Genomic DNA, 11,490 nt, shown 5'->3' on the forward strand with positions numbered 1-11,490 from the left:
TTGCAAAATATCATTGGTGACCAATTTTTAAATGATTGTTTGGTCACCTATATAGAAAGAGATGTTTTTCTCCAAATCGACAATGAAGTAATCATGAAACAGTTTCAAGGAATGAAAGCTCATTGAGAACAATTGTAATTGTTTATAGTAATAGTAATTTTTTGTGCTTTTTGAATGAATTGTTATTTTAGATTTTGGATTATGTATGTAACATCCCAAACACCGGGTTAGTGACCAAATTGTAAAATTATATAGTTTAGCGACTAAATTAGATAAATTGAAAAGTTTAGGGACTTAAGTGAAATATTTTTTATGTAGGATTGAATAGCAAAGAAGGAGGAATAGAAGGCAAAATGGTCATTTGACAAGGAAAATAATTAAAAATTTGGTTATGGTTATATTATAATCACGTGAAGATTGTGGAAGGTAAAAATCAAGATTTCCAGAACTTTCTTTCTCCTTCAGTCGTGAACCCCAATTGAAAAAGATGAGTGTCATGGTTGTTGATTATTTATTAAATCTAAGTTTGGTTTATGTTCTTTAGATAATACTTAAGCTTAAGGAAAGCTTAAGTTGTCTTAAAACCAAAAGATGAAAGAGTTAAGAAAGATCTAATAAAATAGGTGGTTAAGTGAAATTGTAGAAAGTGAGTTTGAAGATTAAATTTGACTTGTCATCAGTCAGAATAAGAAGTATAAAGTGTTAGAAATGAAATTAGAACATGTTGGAAATTTAGTAAAATTCTTGGTTTTAAGAATTAGGAGGATATTTTGAAGATAATGAGGTGTTATATGGATATAAAATGGTTTGAGTAAGTGTAGTTAAGTTTAATGGCATGAAAGGAGTTAAAAATGAAAGGTTTAGGTTGGTATTGGTAAATTTTTGGGTTAAAGGAGTGAATTCTGGGTTAGGAGTATCGGTAGTGATTCATCTAGTACCGATACTTCAAAGAGAAACGAGTGATATTTGGGGTATGGGTATCAATATTGGTTGAACAGTATCGATACCATAAGCCAAAAGTGGATAAGTTATTCAAGGAGTATCGATACCTAAAGGGTAGTATCGATACCAAGGGTACCGATACCATTAGGTGAGTATTGATACCATTTTTGAAATAGAATTCCAGAATCAGGAAAGGGTATCGATACCAAGGAACATTATCGATACCACAATAAAAGAAGTATCGATACCATACCTTGGGTACCGATACTACTCAAAGTGGAAATTTAAATTAAGTACTTATTTTAGTTTAGGTTATTAAAGATCGAATTATAATGCTTAGAATTCTAATATTCATATCAAATGTATAATTGTGTAGATATCGAGCATAAGCAAGTTCTGGAACGATCGAAGAGTTAGGAACGATCAAGAGAGATATAAAAGTCATAGGAGTTGATTGGAATAAGTTAGACTAAGGTGAGTGGATACCATAGTATAGATGTTGTTTTATGGAAACAAGACTTGTGATAAGTCTGTTTCCTATGTTTGATTTCATGGTTTCATAGTTATGAACATGCATATGTTATGATCATTACGAGTACATGCATAATTGACATATGTTTATATGTTATGATATATGTAATGTGATCCATATGAACATAAGAGAACAATACATAAACTATATGATATGAGATAAATGATTATATGCACATATGATATATGTTATAAGATAGAACATATGTGATTACATGAGAAATGTTATGAGTTATATGTATACATGTATATGTGATGAATTAGTTGACCATATGAACATACAAATATTCAAGCCCATGTTATGTGAGATGAGAGCTGTGGGTATAATTAGCATGCCAAGAGTCGAGGGTTCTATGTGGTCCTTTGGGACATATATGTGATCCTTTGGAACATATATGAGGTCATTCGGGACATATATTTGATTCTTTGGAACATATATGTGGTCCTTCGGGACAATTATATGTGGTCCTTTGGGACATATATGAGGTCATTCAGGACAATTTTATATGGCACTCAGTGCAAACTTATACGAGCTGTGGTGACAATATTTGTGCACAACCTCAATGCACTCACATACCTTAAGTTCTTAGTAATGTACATAAGCATATAAAAGATATAAAGAATTTACTTTCTTATAAGATGACATGTTATTATTTGTTAACGAATAATCATATGTGTTATGATTGAGTAGTTATAGGATGGTTGTTATTGCATGTTGAGATGATTGAATTGCATGTTCATGATGTAGATAATGCATTATTGTATTATTTGCCTCACTAAGTCTGTGACTTAGCATGTTAGTGTTTCACCCGTAGGTACCAAGAAGCAAGAAGATCAGAGTTAGGATCCAATAAGGCAACATACCTTTACAGAAGATCAGATTAGAAGTGATTCAAACAATATGTCATTTTGTTGTATTAATTATGTTGGCATGTATTAAGTTAAATCACATATGCTCTGATTGATTTTGTAATATTTTGATTATACTTATGTAAATTAGTTCACTTTATTTTAATGAAAGTTTAAATTTTTCATAATTTTTGTAAGAGTAAAGGTTTTGAAAAAGTCAATGTGACACTTCTAATTCATATCCGGGTTGGGTACGGATTGGGGTGTTACGATGTAACTTTTTTTTATTAATGAATATTATAATATTTATTTTGGACTCCTATTTTCGAATTTCTGGATCCGTTACTGATCTACCTGCATCAGCAGTGTGTGTGGTCGTAGAATCGGATGTTTGGATTAGGGTGGTTGGGATGTAGAGATTCAAATTAGAAGCTGTAATTCTTTCTTATTTTATTTTTTTGGCATTAAGTATTAATAAATTTATCATGTCATAATAATAAAACAATCCATGCATATTAATCTAAAAAAATAATACTTAATTTGACAGGTAAAAATTATCATCGAGTGCCTTGCTAGTTCCATTGTTTATGGTTGCTTTTTCCTTATTACTGATTGAATGTCTTTAAATTGATGTTTCATATTCTACCGAAACAAGACATGCATATTATTTTAAAAAAATGTGGAGCGTAAAATTATCAAATGATCTTAATGATTAAAAGGAGCGTTATTTATTTTTGAGATTTTAAATTTGTATAGCTATACATGTATGATATGTATATATTATGAATTATTAAAATTTTTTTTAAACAAATACTATCATATAACGGCATCAAATTATTAAAAATATGTGGAGCATGTAGTCAGAAATCTGGTCGTGCCAAAACCGGGAGTTCGAATTATATTATAAATGTATAAAATACATATTTGAAAATTTCGATAATAACCCAATACCATGTCAAAATTTTAGTAAATTTGAATTCAATAAAAACAATAAATGTATAGATAGCATGGCTTACAATTATTGCAAAACAACACTACATTTATTGAATAATCTTAATTAACTTTTATAGTTTTATATTGTTAAGCAACGTTTATACGTATTAATTAAGGGGGGCCATGAATTATTGACACTAAAACAGCAACAACAAAAAAAAGTAGTAAAAAGAAAAATGTTGAGAAAATCAATCTCTCTTCAAGTGATATACATGAAATGAAGAAGAAAACAAACTATATCTTTTATCAGTTCAAAATCAAATAGAAAAATGTAAAATAAAAAGGAATGATCACAGGAAAGTTTCTCTCTGTTATTTCTTTTACATTAAAATGTAACCAGAAATATATTTTCTCTTTATATATTTGTTCTTTAAATTTTACAAATGTTGTTAGAAAAAGTGAGTTTAAAAATTATTTTAAATTTAAGTTATTTATTATACTATAAATTAAAATTCTTCAAGAAAAAGAATGAAAGAATGGAGAAAGAGTGTATAAATACGCGATTCTGACATGGTAAGAAAAGAGGACTGAGAGAAAGAAAAAGGCAGAGAGAAGAATGTGTGATGAAGAAGAGAGAGAAATGGGAAGACAGGAAGCGGCAGGGTGTTGTCCCAAGTGCGGTGGCAAAGTGGAAGCGGTGGATGTAGAAAGGCGGTGGAGGTGCTGCTGTTTCTTACCCATTTGCTCCACCGTTAAGAGACGATATCGCTGCACCTCATGTTCTACCCCGTTGGTTTTATATTACTAATGCATCTTTACTTTTCTTTCTTTCTTTATTGTGTTCCTTCAGATCTGAGATTCTCATTTTGCATTTCCCCACTCACTTCTCTTTCTATTTTAACTGCAATCTTAGACTACACTTTTCGTTTTTTATTTATTTATTATGTGAGATTGTCACGCTACTGAAAGCATGAATTAAACAGAATGTGCCTTAAGCATTCAAAACTTTCGTTCCTTGGGAAATTGATTGATTCGCTGATGAACCCTAAACCCAAAGGAAAATTGCAACAGAAATTGCCTGATATTATTTGCTTAACCTCTTCCCCCTTTCCCCACTCCCGGATAAGACGTTTCTCCTAATGAACCATTTTTAATATTTACTTTTTTTTTATTTCTCAAAATCACTATTTTATTATTTCAATATCTCTTTTGCATTCTACTGTACATATAATTCGTTTTCTTAATAAAAAAATACAGAATTGATCGCTTTCGTCGCTAAATCGACACTCAACTCCAATCCAAGATTATAATTTGTCGGCAAACTTTCAACTAATCTATATTCGCCTTGATGCTGCTTTCATATTAAAAAAATGAAAACAAAAAAATAGTTTTGATACACCGTTCCGTCACGGTCGGGAAATAATTAAAAACTAATTCGATAAATGTGTATACATCCTTTATTATTTTGTGTTTATTAATTGAACCAATTTTTATAAATATATATTTTAATATAATATATTTTTATCTTATTTGAGTTTGACGTAATTTAATATAAATAAATGAGAAGTTTTTAGGTATTAAAAAACCATCCTATTCTTATAATTAAGTACAATAAAGTTAAAAAGAAATCAACTACTTTATTTCATATAAGCCATTAATACGTTAAATAAATCTCAAACATGATGGAGCAATATATGATTTGATAAATGTTAATATTGGATGAAAACTAATTGGCAAATGATTGAGTTGTGGTTGGAAGTGGCAAAGATGTTAAGATCCTTTCTTGATACTAGGAAAACGTTTGATTCAACCGGACATAAAAACAACGGCTGTTACACAGCTTTCTTTTTAATTGAAAAGATGGAATAAAGTGTGTGTACGTTGAATATCAAACTAACAAAACAAATATTTGATCGGTTAGATAAGCTATTTATCTTTATTTTTTTTATATTTTTTTATTTTACATATTTTAGATCTATTAAGAATACTCTTTTTCGATTATCTAGAATTCCTCTCTTCTAAGTAGAATTAAAATTAATTCTATTTTTTTAAAAAAAATATAAAAAAAAAAAAAACATTTGAAGGGTGTTGTAACCGAGTGTTCTTTGCAATTAGATGAGCAACAGAGTTTGCTTGTCTAGGAACACGATAAAAGTTTAAACAAGAATTCAGTTTTTTTTAATCTATTTCAATAGCAGCATTTGTGTAGGGTGGTAAAAGTAAAACATTGGCTGTCTCAAGACCTCTTTACCAGGTCCCCAACCTCGCCCATATAACTACAAAACAAGATGAGCAGCAGCTAAATTATTTATGCATGCGAATCTATCCATTTAATTACGAGCAAAATGAATAGAAATTGGTAGGCCAAGTGAAGTTGAAAAGTTAGTTTGTTGATTGAAGATTGCACCCCCAAACCCTCTAAAATATGCATATTTACACCTACTTGTTTTGCTAATGAGATTGATGTCTTATTCTCTGGTAACCTTAAACTTTTTTAAAAAATAATCCACAATAAATTTGAACTTTTTAAATTGATTCTCAAATAAATAAAGGTGGGTTTCACTGCTGCTGCACGTGCTCAAGGTTAGGCATTAGGCAGTTATAGGCAATGAATGGAAAGAAAAAAGCTTGGAACAAAGAGAAGAAAGTAACCGGTTTTTAAATAAAGCCCAACAAGGAGAAGTGGGCCATGGTTGGTTGCCCAAGTTTACATGCACCGACACAAATGACCTCTTGCTGGACATGAATATCTACCGGGCTAGCAATTTGCTTACACCAGTGCTTACATTACATGTTTGTATAAAGAAAAGAAAGCTCGAGTCCCGGAAACCCCTATATATTTATTATATACCGCATGCAGACAGATCTTTACTACTACCGCAGATCGCTAAACGTTGTCTGGCTCATGCGCATAAACGACTGCTCCGCCGATATCTAAGCTTTACAATCAACATTTATATTGCGCTAGTGTTTAGCTTAACCCAAACATCCCATGTTTTTCTATTTTTCATTCTCATTTTTTTACCACCTACTTAGTGTTGTAGTTTATACTGAAACTTAACAGAATACTAAATGAAGCAACTAAACTTGTTATTCACCAAAGGAGTACATCAACCTTTTATACAAGATAGCTTGTGTACCAGACTTAACAGCTTGTATACCAGACTTAACAGACTCATAACCAACCTCTAACAACTTCAACTAACCTGACTAATCAATAACTAACCCACACAACTCACACGTACACTAGCTGCAGCTACCAACCATGCACATAGCATGTAGACACAGGGGCAGACCTCCATGGTGCTCGGGGTATCCCAAGCAATCCCTCTACAAGTGCCACCCTAATACAAGTGTCAACCCTCAAAAGTGTCACCCCTAGGGCTCATGCAACCTCTGAATTTTTGTCATGGGTCCGCCTCTGTGTAGACATGCAGTTATACTTCAACATTCTCCCCGTCCTTCTCAGCTCTCTCCTTCTTTGCCATCTGCATTTGTTGTCGAAACAACACATGGGCAGACTTTGACAAGGGTTTTGTCAACCCATCAGCAACCTGGTGCTCTGTAGGTACATAGTTCACTTGAACTGCTTCACAAGCCACCTTTTCACGCACAAAATGTATATCCAGCTCTATATACTTCGATCGAGAATGGAACACCGGATTAGCATTCATGGCAACAGTACTTGTATTGTCACTCCAGACTACAGGAACTGCAGCAACCGCTTCACCCATATCAGAGTGTAATGATCGAATCCATACTACTTCAGCTACTGTGTCAGCAATGCTACAATACTCGACCTCTGTTGTCGAGCGAGCCATAATTTTCTGCCTCCTAGCACTCCACGACACCAAGTTACACCCGAGGAACACACACGAGCTCGGGATTGACCTACGATCATCAACGTTGCTGGCCCAATCGACATTAGTAAACGCAGTCAAGCAGCAGGATTCGGACACAAAGGCCGGCCTAAACACCAAGCCATAGTCAACTGTCCCACTCAAATAGCGCAAGATCCACTTCACAGCAAGCCAATGACCATCACAAGGCCGATGCAAAGACTAGGCCACTCTACTAACGCTGAACGCTATATCTGGCCTTGTATGACTCAAATACAGCAAGGAACCAACAACACTTCTATACATGCACGTATCTGTAAGCAACTTCCCAGCATCACATGTCAACTTGGGTGAGACCACCATTGGCGTTGGTGCTGACTTAGCATTAAACATGCCTGTCTGCTCCAGCAATTCACAAATAAACTTATGCTGACTTAACACTAATTGATCAGACGACGTACTGACTTTAACACCAAGGAAATAACCAAGCTCACCTAAGTCCTTTACGAAAAATTTCTTACCAAGCAACCCAACAACCTCATCAATAGCATCACTCGATTCTCCTGTAATTATAATATCATCTACGTACACCAAGATCAACGTACGAACTCCACCAACTCGTCGTACGAACAACGACGCATCAGCTGCTGTACCACATAATCCTAACTCCAGCAAAAATGGCATAGCTTGGCATACCACATGCATGGTGCTCGACGCAGCCCATACAATGCCTTTTTCAACTTACAAACCAAACGAGTGCCATTACTCGCCACTCATTCAAAGCCTGGTGGCTGCACCATGTAAACTTCTTCACCAAGCTCACCATTAAGGAATGCATTATTAACGTCCACCTGTCTTAAACTCCATCCACGAGTCACTGTTAGTGACAATACAACATTTACTGTGGTAGCTTTTACTACCAGGCTGAACGTGTCATTGGAGTCACGACCAGGCACCTGTGAATACCCTCGTGCCACCAACCGAGCTTTGTGCCTTAGCACAGACCCATCAGCATTGTACTTAACATTGAACAGCCACTTACATCCAACTGCTGCTCTTCCTTCTGGTAACGGTTCAAGCACCCATGTGTTATTCCTCACTAGGGCATCATACTCAGCAAGCACAGCCTCTTTCCACTTTGGTTCTCAAAAGCCTAACCAATCATGCACGGCTCGCTAACACTCCCTTTAACATGTGTAACAAACACTTTTGGCTTAAAAATACATGGTTTACTGCGAGTGGCAATCGGATGTTCATTATTAACCAATGAACACGCTGTGCCATCTTCACACTGTCTAGGCACACCAACCTGAATCGACTCATCAACCAACAGCTCACCAGGCTGCTCTACCTGTCCTGGCATCACATTTTTCACAGTCTCACCTACACCAATACCGACATTCTTAGTAGACCGATCGACACTGCTACTGGAAGCCCTAACTTCAGCATCCTCAGGCACTACCCCACTGGATACTGGTGTATGCCCAGTTTCTCGTCAAGCAGCATGACTACGCCCTGTATACACCTACGAGGAATTACTAAAAACACGTCAAGCACCAGGAACCACCATCAGTGACACCCCAATACCCAAGTTTTTTGAAACTATCAATCCCTTATTGTCCACGTGTTCAGCAAACGAAACACTTGCTCATCGAAGATTACATGACGAGACATATAGACTCATCCATCAGGTGCTAAGCATTGATATCCTCGATAACTTACATTGTAACCCAGGAAAACACACGGTTGTGACCTGTATGCAAGCTTATAGGGCTGAAATAATCGTAAATAAGGGAAGCACCTGCAACCAAACACCCTTAGGTGATCATACGTTGGTGGTTTCCCAAACAACTTTTCAAATTGAGTACGCTCTTGAAGTACCTTAGTTGGCAGCCTGTTAATTAAATGGGTTGTTGTTACAACAGTAAACGACCAGAATTTCAAGGGTAGAGAGGCTCGAGCTAGTAGTGTCAACGTCATCTCGAATACGTGTTTATGCTTTCTTCTACAACCCTATTTTGCTGGGATGTGTGTCGACATGTCACTCGATGTTGAATCCCACATCGTGCAAGCACATTTGAGAGGGAATGAAACTCACCTCCCCAGTCACTCTACACCGCTTTAACCACCTGACCAAATTGTGTATGCACTAATTGTTGAAACAATTGAAATGCTCGAATTGCCTGCCTTTTTCTTTCAGCAAGTACACCCAGGTGTGTCTTGAACACACATCTATAAACGACACATAGTACATGAATCCGTTTGATACAATATGCCCTGGACCCCATAGGTCAGTAAAGATAGCTGAAATGGATGTTCATATTGAGTTTCAGACGCACTGAATGGAAGCTTGTGGCTTTTACCCATATGGTATGGAACACATGTTGGAAGCAATTCTTTATTCATATTACTTGGCAAAGAGATATTCCATTGTTTACAAACTTGCAACAACACCTTATAAGATGGATGACCTAAACGATCATGTCATAGTATATAGCTACTGCTACTAGACTTGTAAGCCAAATTTGCTTCAGCATCTCGACCACGCCGAGCCAGAAAATTGCTAAACTCATATAAGCCACCAGCTTCTCTTCCTCACAGCAGCACAACACCAGATTTTTCATCTCGAACCACACAATGATTAACATGAAATTCCAAAAACACTTTATTGTCCCTAGCAAGCTTAGACACCGATATAAACTTCTTAGTTATTGAAGGCACATGCAGTAAATCATTTAATATTAAAGACCGAGATGCAGTGTGAACCGAAGTTCGACCAACTTTAGCAATTGAAAGACCATTACCATTGCCTATAGTTAGCTTACCAGCGTCTGTGTAATCTGATCCATCCACAACCTAACATCATCAGAAATAATGTGGTGAGTAGCTCATGAATCTACAAACCACGAGGCAGGGGAAGAACTTGTTATAGCTATATTTGCAAGTTGTCTGAGTCGATATTGACTCTCCAGGCCTGCTCACACTTGGTTAGCTTGCACATGCACAAGCATTGGAATTATAGTGACATACATTACCTGTAAGTAATCGCTCCTTGTACGAGCTCTCAGATCCGATTCATCTACACCAGAAAATGACTTGTCAAACCTATACCAACATCGATTGACAAGGTGACCATTTTTCCCACACAGCCGACATTGAACCTTGGCACGCCCTCGACCACGACCAACCTGATTATTATAGGTTGTGTGCCTGTCTGTCTTGACTTGATATTGACGAGCGTACTGATCATACCTATCACCCACAACAATCTTCACCTGTGCTATATTAGCAGCAACAACCACACTATCAAAGCGAGTGAAGTTTTTCTATTGAGTCTCAGCATCAATAAGCACCGAGACTACTCCTTCCAATGTTAAGGTATCACGATTGCCGACAACACCATTACAATCAACCTATATTCTGTTGACAACCCATTCAAGATCTTGGCAAGTGCTCTAGATCGGACACCGAGCCGCCATATGACGCTAATGCATCACATATCTCTTTAACTTGAGATATGTGTAAACATATTCCTAAGTCACCCTGATGAACTGATTTAAGTTGATAGTGTAGATTCATCACCATCGTCGTTAATTTACATACAAAGATTTTGTTTATAGTGTTCCATACCTGCGCAGCCGTTTCTGCCCCACTAGATGCGACGACAAGGATGGATTAACTGTAGACAACAGCCACGAGGCCAAAGCACTGTCTTGAGTCACAAAGACCTCATAATCCTCATTCTCAATAATCGTGCCATCATCCAGCACAACCGTTGCAGGCGGAGGAACAATCGAGCCATACAATAACTTCTCAAGTCGATGCCTCCTCATCTTTAACAACACTTGTTGTTTCCACAACAGAAAATTACGATCATCTAGAACAACGCTCAGTCGTTTGTTGGTGAACCCTTTCGAAGAAATACCCAAATAGTCAGAACTGCTCACATCACCACTAGGGAGTGCAGAAATCGGAGGCGTCATATCACCAATGTATACTCAGCTGACGATGATCAGACCTTCACCACGCCACTAGATCACCAGCATCTGATACCACGTTGTAGTTTATACTAAAACTTAACAGAATACTAAATTAAGTAACTGAACTTGTTATTCACCAAAGGAGTACATCAACATTTTATACAAGATAGCTTGTGTACCAGACTTAACAGCTTGTATACCAGACTTAACAGACTCACTTAACAGACTCATAACCAACCTCTAACAGCTTCAACTAACCTGACTAATCACTAACTAACCCACACAACTCACAAGTACACTAGCTGCAGCTACTAACCATGCACATAACATGTAGACATGCAGTTATACTTCAATACTTAGACAGGGTGGATTCTTGATGTCTCTACTGAATTAAAGCACCAAGGCAGGCCAGTCTC

This window comes from Hibiscus syriacus, unplaced genomic scaffold, assembly GCF_006381635.1.
Source record: "Hibiscus syriacus cultivar Baekdansim isolate YM2019G1 unplaced genomic scaffold, ASM638163v2 tig00002193_pilon, whole genome shotgun sequence".
Taxonomy (NCBI): Eukaryota; Viridiplantae; Streptophyta; class Magnoliopsida; order Malvales; family Malvaceae; genus Hibiscus; species Hibiscus syriacus.